Below are 26,565 nucleotides of genomic sequence, written 5' to 3' on the forward strand. Positions count from 1 at the left end.
AATTTTTTAATATATAATAGCCAACATTTTCTGTCTCTGATTCTTTGTATGCTTTCCCCACTAATTCTCAAAGCAGCCCTACAAAGGCAGGTATTGATCCCCATTTTATAGACAAGTATACTGAGGCTTAGAGGAATTAAGCGACTTCCCAGCTACAGCTGCTAAAGTGCAGACCCGAGTCTGACTCCAAAAATCATGCATCCCCTGCACACTGAACAAAAACAGAAATAGCGGGCTGCTTGCCTTTGGGATCGGCCCTCTCCTCCCGCCCCTCCCCCCCTCATCCAGCTCAAGCCAGCTGTAGCCCTCCCCCTCCTAACCAGCCCCCCCCCCCCCCCCCCCCGTTTCCTCTGGCCAGAGGCGAAAGGAAGCTTATTACCTTTTCAGCTGATAGACCCGCTTCCTGAGCCAGCCCTGGGTGCTAGTGCACACATGGCCCAGCTCCTTCATGCCCGGAGACCGGCTCACCAGCCTCTGGTCACATCTGGAACGTATTTAAAATCACCTCTAACCACAACGGCCAAATAAGGGGTTTTGACTCAAAGATGGCAAGAGGTGCAACAAATGGCTTAGGCTCACTGACTGAAGTTCAGCACAGATCTGCAAGCCCACTGCCTTGACTCTCGCTGGCTCTGCTCGGACAACTTCACGTGGGCAGTTGGATCTAATTGGTGCCGCTTGAGAGCATGGAAGCCTCAGTTCTCCTCTGGCCTCAGGGACCACCGTCCCTCCAGGCAGGAGCCATGGGAAGGGCTCCAGGATGTCGAAGCATCAGCTTCAGATGCTGACCCAAGTATGAGTCCTCAGTCTGCCAGTTCCCATCTGTGTGACCTTGGGTGAGCTACCTCTCTGCCCCAAGCCCTACCTTCCTCACCTGAGTAGGAGAGGACTGTTTGGGAGTAAGGAGAGAACGCCTGCACCTAAAACAAAGTCCTCGGTAAATGTACTTTATCCTTATGATTAGTTCCAAGGGCAGCCCCAGCTCTTTTGCAACTTCTCAAATGTTGGGGCAGTCATTAACCTCTGGGCCCCAGATTTCCTCACCTGCACTGGCAGGCTGAGGTCAACCACCTCTCAGTCCCATCCTGCACTGGCTATCTATGAAGCAACCCCCATTTTGCATGTTTCCCCCTGTTTGTTGGATGAATATAAAATCGCTCCCTCCCAAAACCTCTTGGAAAAAGAGGGACTCCACTTGGCATGGACTTTCACTGGAAACAGCTCTTCTTTTCCAGAATTAGAATGAAAAGCATGTGTTGTTTACTATTTGTTCAGGTTCAGAGGGAAAGAGAAATGGTAGAGTAGCTTCATATGACAAGGAGATCTGGGGCAAGAGGGGCAGGAATCGTTAACATGTCAAATCCATAGCCCAGGGCCCTGGAGGGTCTCCTGCTCATCACGGGTTTGCCCAGCGAGCACGCCTGTTGTGTGATAGAAATAACAAAACAGAATTCTCAGAGATCTCTGTCCTGGAGTGGAACTTTTCAAATCAGAACCCAGGGAGTGATGATCAATCCTGAGGGGCGCCAAGTAGGGCAGGCAGATGAGATGACTGTTAGCCCATGATAGGGGAGGGAAAAGCAGGAGGAAGAGAAATGGTGCCATGATCTGGTTTCAGATCAGCCAGGCCCCGGCTGTTGGCCAGACAAGCAGGCTCTGCCGGCAGCTTCCTAAACACATCTACCAACCCCATCCAAACTCCTGCCAGGAGGCGTCCTTGCAGGCAAATGACTGTCTTCACTGCATCAAGAACACATGGAAGGAAAGGTTTTCTACCCCCTCTTCTACAGGAGTTCTGCCATTCGGACAAATTTTCAGGGTCACTTTCTAATCCACTTCTGGAAAAACGATAACTATCGGATCCCCTCCTGACTTACTTGATAAGTGGAACAAAAACGGTACCTCTTTCTTCAAAATACAGACCGATGTCCAGTTCTAGCCCTCAGGCTTTATGAGGCACCTCTGCTACCTGGTCTCTTGCCCGTTCCCCCTACCCTTTTGGCCATTCTTGAAAGAGAAATGCCCTTTCAGTTCAAAGATGGTTTAGGGGCGCCTGGGTGGCTCAGTCAGTTAAGCGTCTGATTTCAGCTCAGGTCATGATCTCACAGTTTGTGAGTTCAAGCCCCGCATCAGGCTCTATGCTGACAGCTCAGAGTCTGGAGCCATTTTCAGTTCTGTGTGTCCCTCTCTCTCTGCCCTTCCCTGCTCATGCTCTCTCTCTCTCTCTCTCTCTCTCAAAAATAATTAAACATTAAAAAAAATTTTTTAAGTTGCTTTGACTAATTAATTTATGATACTTATCTCTGCTTCTTCTGTAACTTTGACCATGACACAAAAGCTTCCAAAACAGAGTTTGTTCTGACATTGATGACCAGTTCACCCACAATCACTGGAAAGTAGAGTACGGAGGGCTGAAAGAAAGAAGCACATAATTTTTCCCCCTTCCATTTGCCTGGAGTACTGATTTATCCAGTATGTTAGAGGCATGGAGACATCTGAAACTGCATGAGAAAGAAGCTAACCTCTGCTTTTGCAAGAGGATTTCCTAGCCCTAACCCTTTCCAAGTCATGGGGAGGAGGCAAAGTTAACAAACTCATGAATGATTGTGGGACGAAAGAATAAATAATACTAATTGAGCAATTACCATGAGCCAGTATCTTCACCAGGTGAATTACATGTTTTTCAATCCTCAGATAAGCTCATAAATAGGTAGGATAATGCCTGAGTCACAGATGAGGCATCAGTGCCTCAGAGAAGTCAAGTAACCTGCCTTGGGTCACTCAGACCTTGACGTAACCTCAGATCTGCATCGCCCTCCAATCTACTGCTCTTACAAAGCCGCGCTGGGAAATGTGCATCTCTTTGGGGTGTGTTTTCCAAACAATTCTGATGATTCAGGGTCTTCCACAGGACCCCATGGGGCCTTCAGAGATGGAGGAAGTAAGTGAACACGACCAGTGTATGAGCTCTCCCTGACAGCTTCGGAGAAACAAATGTGGCCTTGCATGTACAAGCTTCCTTGATTGAGTTAGTCGCCTTTATTTGAAGTCAAATGCCCTTTATGTGAATTGACACCAGGTTTCTGATCAAATATTACTGCGTCTGCCTCTAGGTGCTAACCTGAGTGAGTTCTTCTGGTTCCCCTCGGTTAATGCCTTGTGACTCCGGGTGCCAGAACTGAGCAGTTTGACTCAGTCTAACACAACGTGACAGCCAGCGTCCAAAGGAGAAAACAGCTCCTCTCCGCTATCTCCCACACTCCCCGTGTTTACAGCATGCACATTTCAAACCCAGGCTGCAATGGACTTTTTAACACAGCAGGTGTTGCCACTTGGAAAGGTCACTTTTACATTTGCAATCTTTGCATCATGTTCCCACTATGGATTTTTGGAGCAGAAGGGGAAAGAGCCTCATGTTAATGTATATCCGGTCCCTCCAGTGCCGCAACGCGCGAGGCCGACGGAGGGAGAGGTCCCAGGCCGCGGGCGCTGCGGGTGTGGACGCTGATGGCCAGGCTCGGTGCCACAGAGGTTCGTGTGGCCGCTCTGCTGATGTCCGGGCCGTGTGATGGCGCGGGGACGGATTTTCTCCAGTGCGAGAGCTGTGCCCGTTCCAGCCGGTCATCGACTGAGATAACCTTGACAACACGAACAATGAACAGCACATCATCTTCCCGAGGATGCGCCGGTACACAGAAAGATCTCTGCCAAATCTCATCCCCTTGCCAAGGCTTCCAGGTGTTTCTTTGTGTTCGCGTAGAGCACTAACATCATTTTTCCCTTCAGTTCAGAAGAGGTGGTCCAAAGTGTTTAAGAGAGAGTAGTTGCAACATGTCAGAGTGGGAATTTATTATCTCAGCCCCAATAGGTCTTAATAAGCCTTACACAACTGTTTAGGCATTTATTCTATTAACGGCTGTTCATTCTGGTGGCTTCACCTGAATATTCATGATCCTCCTATCCCCAGAGCTTTAGCATAGCAGCTGTTTGAAACCCGCAGCAAATGTTCAGGAGAACTCCGCAAATATAAACACCCTCACAGCTGAATGTTCCAGCCCTGGCCTCGCAGAGGCTAGCCATGAAACATTTATGTCGAGTGGTTTTTGGAGGGCAGCATTTACCAAACTTAAATAAGCCTCCCCCTTTGGGGAGCCCTTGGCTCTAATTGGGACACGGCCACGCAGACAAAGAATCGAGGAGCGCCCACATCCACAAAGATAACTGCCTCCCTCCTTGCTCCCTCCTATAGTGGGAGGCTCTGAATAAATTCCAATTGGAAGGGAAGCTACAGCGACCCGGGGGCCCGGGTGCGGGTGGGATGGGCTGTGTACGTTTGTGGGGAGGGTGCCGAGTTGCTTGTTTGTGAAAGAGTGAGGTGGCTGTGCGGGGAATATTTTTAGCATGAAAATATCAAAAGAGAAAGGATCGGTGGTGGTTTTCCAAAGGGATGTAACTAGGAATGACAGGATTAAATTAGCAAGAGGACGATCTGACATGAAAGTTAGTGAGACCTCCCCCTTGAGCATATGTTCTCTGCCCTTCAAGTCAGAATGCAAAGTAGAGAAAGTTCAGGCCCATCTTTATGACTGAACAAATCTCCCCCTTGGGCAAGTCACTTAACCACTTTGTGCCTCAACTTCTTCGTTTGTAAACTGGGGGCTGGGAGGGGGAGGTGTGGTGTCCAAGAAGATGATTATAGGACGGCATTTTATGAGCCAAAAAGCTATTCATGTACTATAGATACATTCTCTTGTTTTTAATTTGCCCGAAACGTAATGCTAAAGATGAGTGAACATCCCTTTCTCGCCTTTTTGTGGGAAACCAAGGTCACCTGGACCAGCGAGGCCCACAGGGTGAATCAGGATGTGAGGCTGGGACGCGTGCTATTTGTACAGTTTGCCGGAGGACAAAGAACCTGGATTGTGGAGTCACATGAACTCGTATTATGGGTTCAAACCCCAGCACCACCACTGAAATTTGAGCAAATCATGTGTGCGTGTGCGTGCATGTGTGTGTGTGTGTGTGTGTGTGTGTGTGTGTGTGTTGAGCTTCAGTTCCTTCATCTGTGAGATGCAAAGAATATCTAACTCACACTTCTGTCGCGAGGTTCAAGGCGGGTGTGCATATCTGCTTCACCAGATGCGGGCCGTCTTTCCCACCTTCTGCCCCCAGGATCACCTCTTGTACACACCCCAGCAGGTCTACCCCATGGTCCCTCTGCCCTGAGCTGTGAGGATTTCAGAACCCGCATCTGGGTGGATAGACCAAATAGCCCCACCGCCAGCCACTGACTTCTCTAGCCAGAATACCACCTCTGCAAGAATCTGAAACCAAAAGCAGGGCAGGAGAGAAGCCTCTGTCCTTTCCTCGTTTTTGCACTGGCCTTGCATGCTCCTTCTAGAGAACTCTATGGAGCTGAAAGGGAAGGAGAGAGGTAAAGGTGGTCCTGCAAGTTCATTTCAGGAGGGGGAAATAAACTGGAACTTCTCAAGGAAGATGGTCTCATCCCTGGCTAAGCCCCCTCCTGTGTGCCTCCCTGGAACTTGCCACATGTATTGCCATTCTTGACTTTTTTTACTCCATTTCCCTCAAAAGATAAATGTTCTCAACTTTTTATAAACGCCACCTTTGGATTCACATAAAAACCGCAAGTCCTCCGTGGTCTCTGGCATTTCAGAATACAAGAATGATCACAGTTAAAATCAAACTGATGCAATTATAATATAAACACATTTTTTCAAGGCGTGCAAGTTTCCTCCCTTATACAACTCCATATCCCAAGCTTGGAAAAAGTCATGATATAATGGAGAATGACAGAACCAAACATGGAACAAACGAATTAATATGACACGTGTGAATGTTATCACAGGGGAACAGAGCAAGTCCTTGGGAGCATGGTGGAGGGGAGGAGTTGGCCTTGAGAAGCAGAAAAGGCTGCAGAGATGCATCATGACTTGAGTAGAGGCTTTCTAGATGGACCAGGCATTACAGGCACAAGCAACGCATGGTCAAAGGTCCAAAGGAAGGAAATGCAGGATGTGGCAAAGAAGTGGAAAACGTTCTTTGTGGCCAACATGGTTTAGTAGGGACCAGAGGCGAAGTGGGGTAGAGCCCCCTTACGCTGTGCCGAGAAGCTGGACAAAATCCCGTAGGCAGGGGTGAGATGGCAACATCAGGATTTTTTTTTTCCAGAAGGAAAACGCATGCATATTTGTGATAAAAGAAGTGAGATGGGGAGACCATAGCCATAGACTGGGGGAGCCCACACCATTTATTTAACCCTCCCAATAACCCCACAAGGGAGCTATTATTTCTCTGTAATGACAAGGAGCTCACAACTTGCTCTTTTGCTGACCAGTGGCAGAGGTGGGACTCAAACCTGGGTCCTGTGATTTCAAGTCTAGGACCCTTTTGACCTTATTATATAACCCATTAGCTACTGAAACAACAGAACGCAGACACCGACTTGATTTCAGGATTTCTTAACCTTTTTTGTGCTGTAGACCCATTTAATAGTCTGGGGAAGCCCATGAAACTTTTGTCAGAATAATTTCTTTTTAGGGGCACCTGGGTGGGTCAGCCAGTTGAGTGTCTGACTCTAGATTTCGGCTCAGGTCATGATCCCAGGGACATGGGAACCAGCCCTGCATCAGCCTCTGAGCTTAGCTTGGGATTCTCTCTCTCTCTCTCTCTCTCTCTCTCTCTGCCCCTCTCCTCCACTCATGTGCACTCTGTCTCTCTCTAAAATAAAATAATTTCTTTTTAATGCATAAAAGAAAATGCATTGAACTACCAAATACACTAATAATACTGAATTCTAGTTATCAGAATATTTAAAACACTGTGCTTTGGTAATACAAGTGCTTCTTTTTTTATATTTTTAATGTTTCTTTATTTTTGAGAGAGAAAAGGAGAGAGAGACAGAGCACGAGCAGGGGAGGGGCAGAGAAAGAGACACACACAGAATCCGAAGCAGACTCCAGGTTCCGAACTGTCAGCAAAGAACCTGACAGGGGGCTCAAACTCACAAACCGTGAGATCAGGACCTGAGTTGAAGTCAGACTTTTAACCGACGGAGCCACACGGGTGCCCCTAAGTGCTTCTTTATTAATGCATCAAAAAGGAAGTTCTATCGGAGAAACTAATGACTACTAGAATTTCGAAATAATAGTATATGTGAATAATGTTTCCAGGTACTTTCAACAACCGCAATGCAATATGAAAATAATTGTGATTTCTATTAGGGACATAGTCATGGGTTTTGCTGATATGACTGTGACTCACCTGTAATCATAATTACTAAAAATTATAAACTTCAATCATAGATTAGTAAACATAAAAGTGAAATTTTTTTCCCACCCAAATTCATAAATCCCTGAGTAATGCCCACAGACCCTGGTTAAGAACCTTAGGAAATGTTTCAAATTTGAGCTATTCTGTAAAAGTGATTTCTAAAATATAAAGGAATGGGGTTCTTTTTTTTTTTTTTCAAATGAACTAAGAAGCAGAATTTCAATGGTCAAATAATTCAAAGGAAAAGGACTCTGACTAAAGCAGAGTATCAAGGACTTGGAGACCTACCCGCGGGTCTCTTCAACATGTCCCCGAGGCCCAAGCCCCCCAATGGGGCAGGACCATGAGGGATATCCTCAGAACCCCAGGGCTCCTCAGCAAATGCTTTGCTGTGGTTTCTCAACACGTGTCAGCAAGGCTCAGCTTTCTCAAGACAGAGAGGTCTGGAAAGTTTCCTGCTGATAATAACCCTTTCCAGAATACACACTGCCAACCCACTCTCAGGAAACCTTGTTTTTTTTTTTGAAGGTAATTTTCTGAGCAACTGTGGATCCCCCGCAATATTCCAGACTTTACATTGTTCGTGCATAGGCTGCTCCCGGTGAACAGTAACGGTTTCAGGCTAATAAGGAAATAATCCATTTTCAGCAGATGAAAGAAGGGCGATCAGAAGAGTAACCTGAGCCCAGGGAACTAGCAGTGCCAAAAACTTACAATGGAAACTCTCTAAAGAATCCAAGACCCTTTGTTAGATATGAATGATTTCTTTTTTCTGGTGAAAAGTGTACGAAGAACTTGAGAAGAAAGGCCTGAGTGGGTTTTGTGAAACAACCTCTGTCTGGGGAAGACGGGCTTGAGGTAGAGTTGCAGTCTCACTGTATCCTTAGGTTATGCAACAGGGAGGCAGTTGAAAGATGTTCAAACCACCAGCGTGTGATGTGTTTTGTCTTTGAACTCTTTCCTCCGGGCTTTAACTGGAAGTTCATACATGTTCCCTTGCTTCACCTTTCTGACACCTCCCAGAGGTGTGTAAAATGCAGCAGTGACAGTGGGGCGCTTGGGTGGCTCAGTCGGTTCAAGCATCTTGACTTTGGCTCAGGTCATGATCTCGTGGTTCATGGGTTGAAGCCCCGCATCGGGCTCTGTGCTGCCAGCTCAGAGCCTGGAACCTGCTTCGGATTCTGGGTTTCCCTCTCTCTCTCTCTGCCCCTCCCCTGCTCACGCTCTGTCTCTCTCTGTCTCTCAAAAATAAAAACATTTTTAAAAAATACAGCAGAGACGGAAACAAATTTAATTAAGAAAGAATCCTGGGAGGGACGCTCCACACACCTGGCACTCTCCACGCCGAGTGCCAAAATCTTCTGTGATCATCAGGAAAAATGCACCTACTCAAGATACCCATACACAACGATGCTTTACGGTTTTTGAAGGCAAGATATCTATAGATAGATATAGATATACATATAGATAATGAATTGTATTACAAATTGTCCGATCCCATTCTGAAATAAGAACTAGAATCTGTTGGCTCTACTACCAAAATGAAAAAGAACTATAAGTGATACACTGTGGGTTTGTGGTATCGGTTTGTAGTTTCTTTCCTTCCTTCCTTCATTTATTCATTCATTCACGGTTGATGGACTAAACTAGATGTGAGAACAAGACATGGGCCTTCAGCCTCACGGGACACGTATTCTGGAGAGAAGAGAGAGACGTTAAACCAATACTTATCCAGCTCCTCCCAGAAGACCCTATTCTCAGCCTTCAGGGTGAATTAAGAACCACCAAGGAAGCTTGTTAAAAACACATATTCCTGATTCAGCAAACCTGAAGTGTGGCTGTGGAATTAGCATTTTTCACAAGCTCCACAGTGAGCCGAAGGCAGGCGGTTGGCAGGATTTGAAGGATTGTTGCAACTAATGAGGCCCCAGAACAACCCTGTCCCTGGGTCCCCACGCCCTTGTCCCACACTCTTCAAGGAGAAATGCCCATTTCTTGCTTCAGACCCATTACGGACAAGCCTTAGTCTTTGCCACACACTTCCTTCGAACGCAGCCTTTAAATACTAGGTCGTAAGGGTTAAATAATTTATTTCCAGGGAAAACTTTGATTCCCCCCAACGCCCTCTTAAAATGCCTTCAGTGTTTTGCTGCAGCTCCCTGTCTCTCTAACCTGAATCATCTGCCCCCCTGTTTTTAGGCGGCTGTATCACTTTATATCCTGTGAGCTTCGGCAGCAGGAGGAGGATTTCATACCCGCTTTGAGCAGTGACATTCGGCTTGCAAAGTGCTTGAGTGCTTCCAACACTATGTAATAGCCCACCCTGGCAGTATTATCAAAGGGCATGACTGTTTGACCTCCTCATGCTTCATGTCACACACACACACACATACACACACACACTCTCATCCATGTGCACATAAATAGGTTTGCATATAAAATCTATCTAAATAGCAGTGCCTGGGTGGCTCAGTCTGTTGAGTGTCTGACTTCAGCTCAGGTCGTGATCTCACAGTTCGGAGTTCAAGCCCCGCGTCGGGCTCTGTGCTGACAGCTCAGAGCCTGGAGCCTGCTTTGGATTCTGTCTCTCTCTCTCTGAAATAAGTAAACATGTGAAAAAAATGTCTTTAAACCTATCTAAATAAAATCTGCATTTTTCTTCATGCTATCAAAAAGTATTAATTTCCAAACCATCAGCTATTTACTATATACAGCAGGTAATCCACACAAAAATATGGCTAAGGTCAATTCTATTTCCATAAAGGCACCTCAAAGCGAAGAACTCCAGTCTCCAAGTGCAGTGGCCTTTTCTCTTCCCGTAAATGGCAGGGCTGGGATCGTCCTGGATGTGACACGGTGCCTGGCCTGTACCGTGACTCAGTCCATAATTCCCACCAATTAGAACAAGACCAGTTTTTACCTTTCTCTGAAGCACCAATGGGTGCTGCAGACCCATCTCTGAACCAATTAACCGTATCCCAGTGGATTCTAAACATAACACTTTTTAAAGTTAGTCTTTCTATTTTTTATTTCTGCTTAATATGGTAATACCTCACGAATAAAAAATTAATTGCTTAGCGCTGAGCTGAATTAGTGAAAAGTATGGATTATAAATTATGTCTTCTCTGTGCAGTTTTGTTACTACAAAATACAAGTAGATTAAATAAGTGTTGCCAAGTGGAAGGCATGCTGCCTGCCCTGCTTTAATGAGTAGATGAGACTAATTTGTAATTAGCGTGTGAAGCCCGGGAAATTGCTTTTTTCAATGTTCTTAGCACGGGATGCACATGTGTCCGCAGCACACATCATGAGAGTTCTCCAAAGCTGGCTCTATGAATAGTCGATCCGGGTGCTAGAGCAGATCGAAGCACTGGATAGTTTTTTGAGGCCCGTTTTAGCCCAAAACATCCACAATCCTCAGATTAACTGAATTTAACAAATCTTTTTTTTTTTTCTTTTTGGTGAAATTCTTTAATGCATTAGCATGAATTCCAAATTACTGAAATTCAAATGGATAGACTTTGCTGAATCCAACTATTCTGTCATTTCCTGCTTTTCATAGGACAGCCAGGATTGGGTGCCCTGTCAAGAGTGTCATGTTCCATGACCTCTAACTGGGGGGAAAAGGAGGGGATTCCACTCCAGAGGTGAAGAGTAGCACAAGAGCAGAATTACCAACCGACATGCGCATCAGAGCGCCGATTTACTTCCAGGTGCACAGTATCTTTTCGCCTTCACGGGTATTCTGTGCAGCAAGCAAGGACAGTTGTTATTAATGATACCCGCTTAAAGAAAGAGAGCTCAAGGGTCTTTCAGGATTAGAATTCAGGTCTGCTGACTCCAAAGCCTCCCTTGAATGTAGAAGAAGTTCCATACGTATTGGTTTAATGTGTGACAGAATTGATCACAGGTCAACCAATAAAAATAGAGATGATCTATCTGATTAAAAGAAAACACTGGTGCCAAAAGAAGATAGTCATTCGAACACTAAGCATCTTTCAAATACTTAGGAATGCAAGGGTCTTAGCAAGATACACAGCCAGGGCTGGCTGTATAATTTGCAGGGCGGGGGGGGGGGGGGGAGCAAATCGAAAACGCAGGACCCCTTGCTCAAAACTCAGGTATTTTTAAGGCAGTGACAACAGAGTATTAAAGCAAGCGCAGAGCCCTTCTAAGAACAGGTTGGCCCTGAGTGACTATGCAGATCCCCCACCTGTAAAGCCAACCTTTCACGTCATGTTTCAAAGCTTGGGGTGGGAATGGTACCATCCTGTAGACAGCAGTTTGGATATTGGTAGGTGGGGAGGTTCTTGGCTGGCAGAATGAGCGGAGGCCTTGCTGGTAAGCAGCAGGCCAAAGACTCCAGAGACGCTCAAGGTCGGGGACAGGCCTGCACTGTAAGGAAGAGAACTTTTGAACATCCCACTTGATATTCACATGGTGAAAAGCCTGTTTATAATTATCTGAGCTTATTATTTGTTTTACACATCCTGAATTTTCCACTGTGACTACTCTGTCAGTTCTGGAAACACTGCACACTGCTTTCAGCCTTCATCATTAAACACGGTTTCATTAACAACGGCAGCCATCGTTCCGTGATTCTCATGGAAGTGTGTACAAGCATCTGACCCCTCAGTTTCGTCTTCTAGTGAGGTCCCAACCATGCCGTTACCTAAAGGAACATATACTGTCTTATCATAAATTATTTTGCTTTCATAGTACAGTTAGAACATTGGTTGGAGATAGGTCATACTATGGGAGCGTTTCATTCCGTGTTGGCCAAAGGGGATTTCAAAATGCTTGTTACAAAAAGTGGCTTTGGGTACGAAAGCATTGAAACCTAGGCTTAGAGGCAGAAGATTACAAAATGTTTCAGCTCAGAGGAATTTGAGGGATTATCCACTTCATTGACAGATGAGGAAATTGAGGCTGAACCAGATTATATATCTTGCCTAAGGTCACCCTGCAGGCATTGGCAATGCCAAGAGTTGAAACTGTTCTCATTTCTAAGACTGTATGAAGTAATCAATTCTTTCCTTCTTTCCTTCCGTTCTTCCTTCCTTCCTTTCTTCCTTTCTTCCTTCCTTCCAACAAACACAACTGTGCTCTTACCATGTGCCGGGCATTAGGGTGGGTCTGATGCAGAGATGACTAAGACACAGTTTCTGCTCTTCAGAAGACCACAGACCTGCTGGAAAACAGAGCAGAAGCTAGATATGGTACAACGTGCTTTGGAGTAGACCTGTGTTCAAAACATTACGGGGGCCGGGGAACTGAGTCTTCCTGGGGGTTTGAAGGCTTCCCAGCATAAATGGGTTTGGAATCTTGAGATGGGAGACAGGCGTGTTGTTCTGCAGAATAGGGTAACCCTCATTCTAAGCAGTTGCACGGAGCAGACAAAGACACAGTGGCGAAACGGGGCCACTCTGTAATCAGGTATTGACTGTCCACAGCCCTTAATGTCAAGGAGTATTTTCCAGAAGCACAGAGGTGGTCATTATCCTGCCAAACACAGCCAAGCAGAGAGCAGGCAGAGAGCAGAGCTGGCTCAGAGGCCTGGGGACTCCCTGAGGTCATCAGGGAGAGAGGAAATGAAGGGGGAAGTCTCCATGCTGCTCCGTGGGTGACAAGGGCTCTGTGGGCACTGGCCAGAGTGCAAACTGAGAAAATAGCTCGTTGATTGCTGAAGTGATTAGTGGATCACCTTATTGATTCTCACCTAGCTCGGAACAGACCTCAATAACCAACATCAAGTGCTTTAATAAGAGCAAAGGAAAGATTTACTGGATGCGAGTGCTTTTCATTAGAGAGGGCTAAGGGGAAATAAAACACACTGACCCACCAGTGAGGGGCCCCGGCATGGCTTCCAGCCTGGCGACTGCCAGCCAGACAGGAAAGTGAGTAAGAGGAAGTCAAATGAGACAGCCCCTGGGCCCATGCTTATCAGAACTGCTAGAAAAGACTCTCCACAGATTGCCAGATTGTCTGTTTTGCTTCTCTTCCTCTCCCCTCTGCAAACCCAGCCACCCAGGAAAATGGGAGACAGGCAAAGTGGCTGTTGCTCATGAAGCCCAAAACCAGGCACCAGCTTGACATGTTGTAGGCATTATCTCTCAACCCCCCAAGAAACGAACTGTTTTCTCCACAGTACAAGAGAGGAAACTATAATGAAGTGACTCTTATGTGTTGGGGCTGGGATTAGAACCCAGGTCGCTCTGGCAGCAAGGCCTCCGTGCTTAAATTTTTTTCTTGGAAACAAGACTCGCTGGGCATCTATTTTTCCTTTCAAGGCTTTGCGTTGAATCCACTCTACCCTTCATAAACTGACCACACTTTAATTTCAATGGAGCAATTACTATGTTTCAGATACAATAAAATACCACTTGCTCTGCACAACTGGCTTGGGAGGTTGCCCTGCAATTAGTATCCCCATTTTAGGGATGAGTTAACTGAGGCTTGGAGAGAGTTACTCAGGTAGCATGTGGCCAAAGTGAGACCTTGAGCACAACATCATCAGATTCCAGACTCCACGCTGTAATCAACTATATCCTAGATGTTTCTTAAAGAAAGGGACCAATGAAAGGTATAACTGGACAATCTAAGTAGACATAGAAAAAGACTCAGGGAATGTCAAAATTCCACAAATTTTTCTTGAGCTCCTACTTCGTCTCAAGCATCTTTCTGAACCCAAAGGACACAGTGATGATCATGGGAAAAACATTCTTCTGGGGGCAGCTTACTATACATGAGAGACAAATAAGGTAAACCAGAGAAGTCCTGGTAGACATGAGTGCAATAAAGAAAATAAAACAGGGCATGGTGGATGGATCGACCTTCTAGCGGGTGGTCAGAGAGGTGTCACCTGAGAAGCTTGCTGTGAGCCGAGGCTTCAATGACAAGAAGGCTATAACCATGCAAAAGTGTAGCTGAGAAGATACTAGGCAGGCAAAGTGGCGAGTGCAGAAACACAAGGCAGGAAGGAGCCTGGTGCACCCACAGAAGGGGAGGAGTCCACTGTGATCAGAATACACTGAGGGAGGGAGGAGTGGCTCTAGATGAGATCTGAAAGGAGGGAGAGCAGGTCTCCTGGGCCTGGCAGGCCATCGTGGGGAATTGGACTTTAAGTAAGAGGGAAAGGTATGAAAGGGTTTTGAGCATTTAAAATGATGTGCATTGAAAAACAGACTTTGGGCTGCTGTTTGGATGGGTCATGAGACCAGTGGGGAGGCCACTGCAGGAGTCCAGCTGGAGCAGCAGAGTTGGCTTGGGTTCAGTGCAAGCAGGAGACGTGAAGAAGTGGACACGTCCCGAAAATATTTTGAGGGAGAGCTGACCTCGCTTTTGCCGCCTTGCACTTTTATAAACGGACAAGAGCGGCTACTTTTCTGACCCCCCGGATGGTGCCCCCCGCCAGCTCGCTCTCATTATGTTTGGACTGGCTTCTGCCAAGCTCGACTATGAAAACTTGACCAAAAGAACAGAATGTGATGACGTCATCTCCTTGGCTCACCCCGGGAGAAGGTTTTATGAAGTTTCACAAAAAAACAATGCCTGCCAGGAAGCCAAACAACTCCCCTGACCACCACTCACCATGACCCAGACAGAAGAGAAAAACCACTGACAGAGAACCCCTGCTTCCCAAACCAGGCCCAGTGACGGCTTGTCTTATTCACCTTGGTCAGAGCGCCAGTTACTTCAGAAGAAAGAGAAACCTAAGGTCACCATGACATGCCATCTCATATGGTTTTTTTAATGTTTATTTATTTTTGAGAGAGAGAGAGAGAGAGAGCACGAGTGGGGGGGGGGGGGCAGAGAAAGAGGGAGACACAGAATCGGAAGCAGGCTCCAGGCTCTGAGCTGTCAGTACAGAGCCCGATGCGGGGCCGGAACCCACGAACCGTGAGATCGTGATCTGAGCCGAAGTTGGATGCTCAACCCACTGAGCCACCCAGCACCCCCACCTTATATATTTGAACTCACTCAACTAAGGAGTGATGGTATTCCTCACAGTGTGATAGTGGAAATATGAGGAAGGTCTATCTACCCCCGACAGGTCTAAGTGCCCATTCTAGAAATCAGGGAAAGTCATCTGAAGGATAATGAAGAATTTGACAGGGAAGTGTTCCTTTGTGTCATGTTCTCAGGAGGGAAGGCAGCAGGTGACATGCGATTGTCTCCAGGTCTGCCTCCAGGAGACAGAAGGTTGGACACAAGGTGAACTGTCAGGAGAAAAAAAAAAAAAAAAACTGAGGAAACTCTGTAGAAGATGGGCCTTGTCCATAATTGATCTGACAGAGTACTGCCCAGTCCATCACTGCAGCTGAAATATGGCCACTCTCCCATGTGGGAATGCATTTGTGTGTAAGGACACCAGACTCCATCTATTAAGGAAAGTGTTTAAGCAGGAAAGATAACAGTCTGTCAGTCTGAGTGAGTGATTCTGGAAACCCAAACACCATGTCAGAGCTTCAGGATTCAATATATATATATATATATATATATATATATATATGGCCTAAATCAAAAGGATTTTGGCTCATTGAACAAGGGAAAGGAGTAAGGTGCTTATGACAACGGCCCCTCCTGACTTTCAGTTGGTTAATTGTATTTGGAGAGAACATGCTGTCTGTTCTGGGGAACTTCATAAAAAATGACAATAGAATTACTCTCAGCCACTTGGGGTTGCTTTCTTCCTAAGGGTCGGAGAAAAGGTATTCGTTATTTAATCAACAAATATTTAGTACCAATCTCTTGTCCATCATTCTGCTAAGAATAATATGAAAACAAGACAGGCACACAATCCCTGCCCTCATGGACTTTATAGCCCAGTTTGGTTTCTGGTCTTTTTTAGGTATTTTGACATTTTCGTGACAAAGAGTTCAATTCTATTAATTCAACACACCTGTATTGATCTCTTATTCTGAACAAAGCAATAAAAGGACAACTCCTGCATTCAACAAACATTAATGCAACAAGGTGATATACTATGTATACATTTGGAGAGATACATAGTTGATTTAGATCCAGATAGCTGCCTCAAGGAGCCCCCGGGATGGACGGGATGATAAGATGTGTCTGTAGATAACTAAAACCAATGCTACAAAATGATAAACAGCACTGAAAAAGAGAAGTTCAGACAAAGAATTTTAACAGGAAGGCTGAGGTGATGGCCAGCTCTGAGAGACGGGCAAAAGCTATTCTCTGCCTCAATTTCCCAATTCATTCATTTGCTTAGTCAACAAGTATGGCTTGAATCCTTGCCACATTGCAGACATCGTGCCGGACTGGAATGAAAGTCGGACTGGAAAGGAGAGATGTGCCAACGAGCAGGGGTAAATACCTCAATCCAGGTAGAGAGAAGATGCAGCTGAAAAACAGAGGAGGGAACTTCCTAGTCGACTTGTGGTGAGGGACAGTTAGCCAAGGAAGGTTTTAGCGAGTAGGTGAGCTGTGGCTGAGTGTGAAGGAAAAGTGAACATCTCAGGAGAAAGAAAAGGGAGGACGCAGTCCTCCAGGCAGTTATTAAAAAGGCCCTCAAGTGGGAGATGAGGAGGGGGTTCAGGTTGTGTGCGGGAGGCAGAGGAAGAAGGCGAGGGAGGAGGCCAAGGGAGCCACTATCACTTTTCCCCGTGAAATGGGAGGGGAGGTTAACAGCTGAGGGGCGGAGCTAGAGGGATCTAGCTAGTGATCTAGTGATCAGTCTTGTTCAGTCTTGATCAGTCTAGTGATCAGAGCACAAAGGGCAGGTTGTGCTCTGGAAAGCTGCTTTGAGAATGTAAGAAGATGCTATTAAAGAACAAGCCAAAGGCAATTCTGAAGTAGAGACCACCAATGTGACATCCATTCCACATAGTAATGCAAGATACTCAAACAGCACGCAGTAGTCAGGGCATAAGAGTAGAGGGAACACCTTGATGGACATGTGTGTGTGCAAGGGAACAGGGGTGTTGTGACCATCTCAAATGATCAACCACGGGGTCTAGCCTGATGGGCTGAAAGAAAATGGTCAAATCGTTGGAGTAGGAATGGTAAATGGCTTTCATCTCAGCTGTCAGCTCCAACTGATAGAATCTTGTGCGGAGAAGGATTCCAAAGTTACCTCTGTGCTCAATAAGGAAGAGTGCATGATCAATCAGGAACGTTCACCATGGCCCAGAGAGGATGGCAGTCCCCATAGCAGGTATTCGCCACCTCTGGCCTGGAGGCCAGATGAGGCCAGGAGAGAGAAGGAGTAAGAGAGCTGGGAGGAGGGGAGGTCAGAGGGTGAGATGTGGGGGCCTGAGGTCCAAGGTGGAATTCGCACTGGAGCTGTCCGGGCCTAGACCTTGCCCATGGGAAGGTTTGGCCAAATAGAGGATAAGACATGGTCTAGTGTTCAAAGACCTGAATGCTGCTGCTTTTGTCTCACCGAAAAAGAAAAGTGTCTTCAGGGAAAAAAAAAAAAAAAGACACTTGTGCCTTAAGAGAAGGATGGATGATTGAAAGGGCACTTGGCTGTTGCCGTGTTAATGGAGAAAAGCATGGGAAACCCTCATTCCTACATTAGCATCAGTCTTCACATTCAATAAGCCAAAGACAGTAGTGACATACTGCATGAGGGGGCCCCCTCCACACTCACGCCTCAGACCGACCCACCTAAACTCTGGTGAAGAAGTCACCTGCTGACCATTTCCTGCAGCAGGCCAGGCAGGGAGTGAGCCAGCGACCTCGCCTCCAATGACTTGGTCCTATGACTTTTTTTGTTTTTTTTTTTTTTAATCATGGTGAGAACACTTAATATGAGATCTACCCTCCTAACAAACGTTTAAGTGTAAAATACAATATTATTGACTATGGGTGCAATATCATACAGCAGATCTCTAGAACTTTTCCACTTAACTGAACTTGATGCCCTCTGATTAGTAAGCCTCTCTTCCTCCCTCAACCCCTGGCAAAGGCACTCTTTGACTCTATGAATTTGCCTATTTTAAAGACCTCACGTAAGCAGAATCATGCAGCATCTGTCTTTCTGTGACTGTTTTTTTTTTTTTCCACTTAACTTACTGTCCTCAAGTTTCCTTTATGTTATCACATCCTGCAGAATCTCCTTCTTTTTTAAGGCTGAATAATATCCCATTGCATGTATATATCACGTTTGCTTCATCCATTCATCCGTCGATGGACAGACCCTTAGGTTGTTTTCACATCTTGGCTATCGTGAATACTGTTGTAATGAGCATGGGAGTGTAAATATGTCCTTGAGATCCTGGTTTCAATTTTTTTTGGATAAATACCCAGAAATAGGATTGCTGAATCATATGATAGTTCTATTTTTAATTTGTTGAGGAGCCTCCATACTGTTTTCCATAGCAACGGCACCACTTTGCATTCCCACCAACAGTGCACAAGTGTTCCAACTTCCCCACATCCTCGCCCCACATCTCTCTCTGGGCTCTGGAGTGACAGTCTCGGAAAAGACCGTCACCTCCTCACCACTCAGTGCCACTGTGGAAGGCTGAGCTCACAGTCGTCCATGCTTCCCTGTTTGCCAGCCTGCCTCGTGGATAAATGTAGAGAAGGGATCAGGATGAATTCGTGGTCCTAAAGAGCATGTCTAAAAGGGTTTGTCAAAAAAAGAGTTAATGACTGCTTCTCTGCGGGAAACCCTAAAGAAATGAGTGTTCTGGAGTGTAGAACATTCGCTTTTACGGTAGGTGGTGTTATTGTTACATGTTCCTACAGACAGTGCTAATTAACAATCCTAAAGGCCACATCATTAAATTATTTCTCAGCTTAAAACCCTGCAATGTTTAACGCACCTCGGCAATTCAATTATATCTAAAACACTTGCCTGAATGCCAGGCATTATTCTGCGGCCGACAAAGTGCAAGTTTCTCTTAAGAGCAGGTGAGGCTTAAAAAGGAAAGAAAAACATCTCACAAGCGACTTCCCTGTCCCTCTCCCTGACACATACTCTAAATATAAAAACACCAATAATCCTCAAAGAAAATTTAAAGTAGACCTAATCTTTGCCAGGCAAAATGCAGACTGCCGACTTTTCTATAGGCACAGATATGAAGAATCCAATAACATTTTCTTAGAGATCTCACCTGAAAAATCAAATCATTGCCCTCAACTCTGTTTAAGGTCCGTTGGGTTTCAGGGATTTTCCTCTGGGTCTTGCCCCCCATCCTTTGTCATTTCTAACCACTGCAAATTGCATTTTGGGTTTGAACTTGGGGCCATGTCATGGCTTTGGGCTGGGTTTTTGCTGGATGTATACCACAGTCAGCACAGAGCACTGTGAAGAGAACACAAAGCCTCTTTGTCTCCTACCCAGTGAAGTATCTTAAGTACAGAGTGCAATGGGAAAGGGCTTCCATCCAGCTTAAACACACACACACACACACACACACACACACACACAGGCTCTTGCCCTTCCCTGCCATCCCCAGCCTGATCCTCTCTGTAGTGAGACAGTCCTCTGCACAGGCGCAGAGCCTGGTTCAGCTGGCCAAGTGGCCTCAGTCCTCTGGACAAGATTTGGCAGGCAATACCATGACAGAACCTCCCGCTTGGAAAATGCTGGTGCCGAGGACGCATCTGGGAGCAGCACATATGTGATTCCACTGGTTTCCACACAAAGAGGCAGACTGTGCCAGTGGCCAGCTGGGTACTCATCTGCAGCCACGGAGGCAGGAGTGAAGGAGCAAACTGCTGATTCTCTTTGCATGGTCTCCCCAAATACCCTGTCTCTGCATAAACCATCTCATCATCCCTCTCCTTTCTGACACTATGTTAACAGTATCCTTCGAGGAGGCCCCACTACACTCTGTGGGACCAGGAGACGTATATATCTCCTTAGTCAAGCACTGTGCCTTAGACCCAGACACTTTCAACAGATTTGTTGACTTGGGGGGACGCAGGGATAGATGACTGGGGGACGGGGGATAGATGCATGGGTGGAAGAATAAAGCAAGCCAAGATGCTATTACCCCTCTCTAACAGAACCGAGTCCTTTCGCTGACAGCCTCAATCTGGACTCTCGGTCTCCAGGGAAGTAATACAGGCTGGGGTTAGCGGGGCCCTTGTATTACTGCCAACCCCCACTCTCTCACCTATGGCAGACATTGCTAACAGGCCACAGAATTCTTGCCAACAGATTCAAGACCTTGCCTCTCAATTTTCCTCACTAGTGGTCCAGGCAGGTACTACTTATCATCAGACAGGATGCAGCCACATTTCTGCCCCAGGGTTAGAACATGGGCTTTGGGGACTGAGACTGTCTTTAGGTCCTGATTCAATCATTTTTTGCCGTGAGACCTGGAGAAAGGTACTGAACCTAAGTTACCACAAAACTAAGCATTTAGTGTTTCTGTCTGTGTGAAGGAAGACAAAGAAAAAGAACTGAATTCATAAGGTTACTGTGGAGATCAATGGGAACGTTTAGTAAGCACCTGACATAATAGGTGCTCAATAAACACTAGTTATTTTTATCCAGAGACTGTTTATGGATTATCATGTCCCCTCTTTCTGTAGAAGGATTTTTCATCATTGTTACATTCATTGCTCAGTTTCATCTCTCCCCAGAGAATGACAGAGAAAGGGCAGTACATGAACTCAGACTGACTTGGTGTGAGAAAGGCAGCACTAGCATGGACTGATGAATGACCATCTCTAATGAGCTAGCCTAGAACAATTCAGACAGGCATTGCGTGGAGGTTCTATACTCAAATGACCAGATCTGGAAGGGAGGAGACCTGGGCTCTAGTCAAAGCTGTGTCCCCAACTAACTAGATAAACATAGAGGCCACCTATTTTTTTTCTGTGAGAGAAAGCCATCAGATTGTCTGAAGGCTGAAGTCCCTTCAATCCCCAATTCTGTGACGCTATCCAGTTGCTATCTCTCCTCTTCAAGGACGCCTGGCCTGACCATTCCCACTGAGGCACGTAGAGCGAAGTCTGGCGCCCAGCCAGAGCTGTGGAGGTGTGCACTGTTACCGTGCACATGAACCCAGCCCAAACATCCCCATACTCCTGCGCCTCACACACAGTAAGTGCTCTTGTGTTGACTCGGTTGATTTAACTGACCAGCTCAAGAACATGAGACTAGAAGCCAGAGACAAGTTCAGTCCCAGCTCAACCAGAACCCACCTCTGTGGGCTGGAGCACATGAGGTAACTTCTTCCGAGTCTCTGTTTTCTCACTTTATCAAATGGGAATCAAACACACTGCCTTGTGAGTCCCACAGAATTGTTGTGCTGGTCGATTCAACAAGATGTGTGTGTACACGGTACGTAAACTATTAGATAAAGGAAAAGGGCATAATTAGTTTAGTTTGGAGGAAACCACCTCCTGAGGGCCTCTGAAGGCCTCTGCTTGAGGGTCATTCTCACCTTAGGGCAAAAACAGAAGAGACAGTTGCCTCCAGAAGAGCTATTTGGAGAAATCTTGCTAGGCCAGATAATGTTATCATAAAAGCATGTCGCAGAGGGGCCTTTGATCTTATCGGACTGGAGGAACCAGTCCTGTGTCCAATATGGGGCAAGTCATGGGTTTTCTGCCACGTGTGGCTGTGCTCCAAAACATTCAAAGCATTCTTCCAGCATCGACAAGTAGGTCCCCATTCAGTTTGTTGGAAGTTGGGGAGAACACGATGTCACAGACCAGACAATATTATGAAGGAGGCATTTATTTTAGTTGCCAAGCCACATGTAAGTTTCAATGCCAGTTCAACCACTTACGAGCTATGTGGCCTCTTTAATCGCTTTCACCTCACCTAGGACCGTTAACAAGGATGAGAGGTCTTGCACCTACTCTGGCATAGAAGAGATGCTCCATGAAATGAGTCATCATTGTTGCTATCATTTCCCTCTTTAGAGACTCCCCAGTCACTTGTCTCAGCCTGAACACAAGTGCCCTGAGGTTCTGCCTTCCTTCTCCTTCAACCCGCTGTAGGCAACACTCTGTAGTCTGAACCTTTCCTGACTTCCTCCAATCAACTCTCCTTTGCCCCCTCCCATCAGATAGGCCAGTTCCTGCCCAGAGATGCACCTCGTAATGTGTTCCCCACCCGGGTAACTTTTGCTAACTCATTGCAGCCCTGAAAGGCTCTAATTACGATCATTCTTAATGATATTCTTCCAGCTCATCTTCAGCAGAGAACATTCCCTGTTACTACTAGGGTCCTAAAAACCCTTCTCAGGAATACTCTGCAGTTAGAGTCACAGCCCGAGGTAAAAACCCTCACACATTAGAGAAAGGAAACGGCACAATGTAGAAACAACAAAGCACAGGTTTTCTCATCAGAGAGATCTCTGGCCCGTGGGCAACTGAGTGACTGGAGCCCTTGCTTTCCTATCTGTAAAGTAGGGACGATAACATGTACCTCATGGGTTTATTGTGACAAGTAAAGGAGATTACGTATCGGTCAGCTTTTGCTGCCTAACAAACCACCTGCAAATTTACTGATTTACAATAACAACCACTTGTTCAGCTCACAAGTCTGTGGGTGTGCTATTTGGGCTGGGCTCAGCTGGGCTCTTGAAGCTCAGAACTCAAATAGCATTTACACCACATTAAACTGGTCAAAACAAATCACAAGGCCAGTCCAGATTCAAGGAGCGGGGAAACAGACCTTGCCTGTTGAGGAAAGTTGCTTAAGATTATCGTTGAAATTCTTTTAATGCTTTTATTTATTTTTGAGAGAGAGAGAATGAGATCATGGAAGGGACAGAAAGAGAGGGAGAAACAGAATTTGAAGCAGGCTCCAGACCTGAGCTATCAGCACAGAGCCTGACATGGGGCTCAAGCTCACAAACCACGAGATCATGATCTGAGCCGAAGCCAGTTGCTTCATAGACTGAGCCTCCCAGGTACCCCTATTGTGGCAATTTTTGAATTCTACCATAGGTAATAAATATGAAACACCTGGCCCTCAAACTGAATAGATTTCTAACATATCTTCATTTCAGAAATCCTTGCGGTGGCCTTTTATATGAACCTAAAGAAATATTTGTTGAGTCTTTGCTCTCCAACCCTGCTCTAAATACTGGAGAGTAAGGAAGGATTTTAAATATGTTTATTCAAAATCTCTGCCCTCAACGTGCTCATAATCTAATTGGGAGAAAAAACATACACACACAAAGATGAATTATGAGGCCAGAGTGAAGTATCAAGTTTAGGCAATGGTAGGCAAGCCATGACAAGGCTGGATGTGATTAGTTGCTAAATATAATATAGAGACAATAAGTCATGAGGCAGAAAAGGGGGTGTGTCTGGAGTCCTCGGGGAAAGCTTATAGGAGGAGGGAGGATTTAAGGTGGATCTTGGAAGATGGTCAGTTGCTACAAAGCACCAAAGTGATGTGACTCCCCAACATCCTGTTTCTATCCAGTCTCCCTTTCTAGGGGTCCTCCTTTCAGAAGCTTCTCCCTATATGCACAGCCTGCATGCTTAGGCTCTGCTTCTGATGCTGTAGGGGAAAAGAAGTGAGATCCATGTCCCCAGAGCCATTAGTCAAAGGGAAGATCTTCCCTGGCGATAGACAGAATGGTAGAGTGGAAAGATTCTGGATGTTTTTAGTCCCCAAAGCTGGCAATATGTATCTTCTTTTCTTCTCCAAGGCTTCATCCCTTTATCTTTCATCTCTCATAGGGTTTGTTTTTACAGCAGTACATGGGACATAACAGAGGATTTGAATGTGACACTGCTGGCACGTAGTAGACAATGAATAAAATTTATACCCCCCCTTCATGCTTCTCCTTTGCCTCTGCCATCCACATATAACTTATTCATTAAATGTTCCATGTATTACTGGTAAATAAGCACTAGGCCTTTGCTGTAGGATTCATACAGCAAAGCTCGTTCCAGGAGATCCCAGTATAGCACTGGAACACAAGAAAAGAGCTCATTCTTCCTGCTGACAGTTCCTGAAACTCATCACGCTCACCGATGTCCTTGAGCAACTCACCCATGTTGCCCCATCCACCAACCTAGCTGACTAGCTAACTCTCATTCATCTTAGATGACTACTCCTCCAGGAAGACTTCCCTGCCCCTACCTCCCACCCATCCCTACTCTGGTTTAGGTATTTCTCCTACTGCTCCTATGGTAGTACATGGAACAACATAGGATTTCAGAAAATGGTTATGGAAGGATGGAAAGATGGATGGATGGAAGGATGGATGGATGGAAGGGTGGTTAGCTCAGATATCCCAATTAGAAACCAATCTGTCAAAAGTTCCTTTGACATTTTGGGACCAGTATGAAGGGTCTCTTACAAGGCATAAATTACTCAAATCAGAGATGTAAGCTAAACTTTCTATGAATAGTGGGAGTAAATAAATGAAAAGGCTCATTCCCATAGAATAAGAGACCTGGCATGGAAAATTCCTGCACAGCACGTTGCACACTTAATACTCACAGGAAACAGCAGGTAAGCAACATAATTAGAAGGAGATGCATAAGCCTGAGGAGCAAATGCCATTCCCCTTGGAAGTTTCCAGGGGCAAACTTAAGACAAGGTCCATGGAGACAAGATTCTTTACCAACTGTCAGACTCAGTAAGCACAAGACCCCAAACTTGAAATGTTTGGGAAGGAAACGTTTCTGTCCATGGAGACTGAAGTTAGTGGCTCTGAGATCCCTAGCATAAATCATTTCCATTCTGCCAAAGTCTTCAGCCAGCAATGGGACCAGGAGAGCCCCTGCTCTCGGCTTCCTAATGCCTACTTTCTCTCTTACCCTACACAAAACCCTCACCACCCCCTGCCCCACCTCATCCTGCAATGCGGCCTAAGTGTTTTGAGATCACAGAAAAATAAACATTGCCTATTTCATCTGAAACACCATGAAATTTTTCTTTAAAAAAAAAACTCATACAACAAAAACAAAGCAATTGATTCAGATGTTAAAGCCATGAAGAACATGTTATCTGAATTTAATAAAAGAGAATGTATACCAATAGTGCGTGATATTTTAAAGAAAGGTGTCAAACAAGAGAAAGGAACTGATCTCTTCTTCCACATTTCCTCCCTTAGTTCTTTCTTTCTTGCCTTCTTGATATCCACACAAGAAACCTTTACAGATTGTCATGTGCCAGGCAGTGTGCTAGGCCCTGTGATGTAAATTGAATGTGGTCCAATTGTTTCCCACAGTCTAAGGGAGACAATGGCAGGTGATATGCAGTTATCGTACAGCATAAGACAGGAGATGAGAGAGATACGTCCAGAGCACAACGAGGGCACAGAGAAGAAACGTTCAAATCAGTCTGATGGGTCACAGAAGGCTCTCCCAATGAAACAACATCTGGAGGGTGAAGGTGATTTTAAGGATAAGCGGGGGTTTGTTTGGGGCGCCTGGGTGGCTCAGTCAGTTAAGCGTTTGACTTCAGTTCAGGTCATGATCTCACGGTTTGGGTTCATGGGTTGGAGCCCCACGTCGGGCTCCGTGCTGATAGCTCAGAGCCTGGAGCCCGCTTTGGATTCTGTGTCTCCTTCTCTCTCTACCCCTTGTCCACTCACATACACACATTCTCTCTCTCTCTCTCTCTCTCTCTCTCAAAAATAAACATTAAAAAAAAAAAAAAGTCATTCGGGATCTGTGTTGACAGCTCAGAGCCTAGAGCCTGCTTCAGATTCTGTCTCCCTCTCTGCCCCTCCCCCACTCGCACTCTGTCTCTCTCCCTCTCTCTCTGCCCCAAATAAATGAACATTAAAAAAAAAAAAAAAGAAAGAAAGAAAGATAAAAGGGGTTTGTTTGCCAGGCAAAAAAAGATGCAATTTCCACTCAGAGAGAATGGCAGACACAAAAGCAGAGCAGTGAATCAGCATTTGCAGAACCATTGGTCCCTCATCACAGCTACAGGAATGAGGAAGGCAAAGCGGAAGAGAGACACAGGAGTCAAACTACGGAGCATCTTGTGTGCAAAACTGTGTTTGTATTTTATCTTGAGAGCTATGAGAGCTCCTGGAGGGCTCTAAGCAAGCAACGCCATGATCTGGTTTGCATTTAGAAAAAGGACCCATCATAGGGTGGAGGATAGACAGGAGGGGGGTGAGACTGGAGGCAGAAAGACTACCTGGAAAAGTGCTGGAGTAAGCTTGGTGAGAAAGGGAGGAGGCCTCGTGGACCAAAGCAATGGCCATAGGAAAAAATGGTTGATGGTCTTTTAATTTTGGACAGAATCATGTATTTTTGGACAAAACATCCCAGCAAATAACATATTGTGTGATCAGCCTTACTTGTAGTTTCCTTCACATTCCTTTTATATTGCCATCAGTATCAGGTTTG

The 26,565-nt window shown here is 45.8% G+C and overlaps 1 protein-coding gene across 2 annotated transcripts in view; it reads left to right on the top strand.

Annotated features, from left to right (window-relative positions):
* NFIA (nuclear factor I A) overlaps positions 1 to 26,565 on the top strand; it is a 574,225-nt gene that overhangs the window by 79,750 nt on the left and 467,910 nt on the right. The window lies entirely within an intron of this gene.

This window comes from Puma concolor, chromosome C1, assembly GCF_028749965.1.
Source record: "Puma concolor isolate L17-30 chromosome C1, mPumCon1.1.hap2, whole genome shotgun sequence".
NCBI classification, from domain to species: domain Eukaryota; kingdom Metazoa; phylum Chordata; class Mammalia; order Carnivora; family Felidae; genus Puma; species Puma concolor.